The sequence below is a fragment of the Fundulus heteroclitus genome, chromosome 20 (genome assembly GCF_011125445.2).
Source record: "Fundulus heteroclitus isolate FHET01 chromosome 20, MU-UCD_Fhet_4.1, whole genome shotgun sequence".
NCBI classification, from domain to species: Eukaryota; Metazoa; Chordata; class Actinopteri; order Cyprinodontiformes; family Fundulidae; genus Fundulus; species Fundulus heteroclitus.
The window spans coordinates 29161795-29163139 of NC_046380.1; positions in this window are offsets into that span (position 1 = coordinate 29161795).

Here is a 1345-nt window from a genome sequence, read left to right on the forward strand (position 1 = left end):
TTTGGAAAATGTAATTGTCAATAGTTTCCCTTATCAAACTTCGGTTTAAAAGGGGTAAAACTATAAATTACAGACAAACACCGAAAATGATTCAAATAATTTAAAATATAGGTGAATGTATTAAGATATGGTTTAAAATATATTGCTATAAAATACAGACAATGCAAAAAAATAAATAAAATTGAGTGGCTGAAAGTCATTGAAACACTGTAATTAATGTCTGATAAGTGATAACACACGTATGCCTTACAAATGTAAAGTCATAGAGTTGTGTTATCAAAATAACTACTTTAACTCATTTTATTGCAAATACTTTTATAGCTACTTTTCTTACAAAATTTATAATTAGAACGTATCATTGAACTAAGGCTACAAACACCAACTGCCTACTTATATGACATTTACACACTATTTTGAAATCTTTGATGTTTTCGTGAAACAGTTAAGCCCAAGCTTATTTATACACCATGGGGTTTTTAACTATTATCATTCAACCTAGAAGTTTGCCTAGAGACAGGCATCTTTCTAAGTATTATAAAACAATGTAAAAAGATGATTAGTTATGAAAAAAAATCTGTTTTAATTTTCATATAATTGAAAATGGTATAAAAATATTATTTACACCACTCTTAAAATCAATGGAAAAATCTATGTTTGCATTACAGCAATCCTACTTATGTTTGAGATTGGAAGACCTCTTGCAATCACCCTAATCTTAAGCACCCTCCACAAATTAGAACTGGGGCTGGGCCACTCCAAAATATAAAATTCCACAGGACATGATAACAAAAACACAAGTTCTACACACTTTAAGTTTGATAATAAGCATTAAACAAATAAATAATTTTCTATGTTTAAACATTTCATATGGCACCACTAACATACAATTCTCACCAGGTGTCAACAACGGTCCCAAATGTCTACATATTTCAAGAAATCCGAGCAAGTTGGCCTATAAAATGATTCTCTCTCTCACTACTCTGCAATTTAGCAAACAAAAATCATTTTGGTGACCTTAACAGGCATTGTCTGCTTTTATGTCAGCGAGGGGAAAAAAGTATGTCATTTTAAACTATTTGAATATCTAATTTCTACTCTAGATGATCTGCTAAATTATTTTAATAATTTGCAGAATGAATATTTTAACGTCAGTACATGAACTTAATATAATACCAATGTTCTTTTTAGGGTTGTTTAATGAAGAACGAGTCTTTCAAAAGCGCACAATTTAATTAATTTTGCACATTTGAGGATAGAAATTCATCAACGCTCTAGACACATTCCAACCCAGCACGGTTAAAGAAGAAACATCTAGAAAAGAAGCAATAAACATCACCCCAAGAAA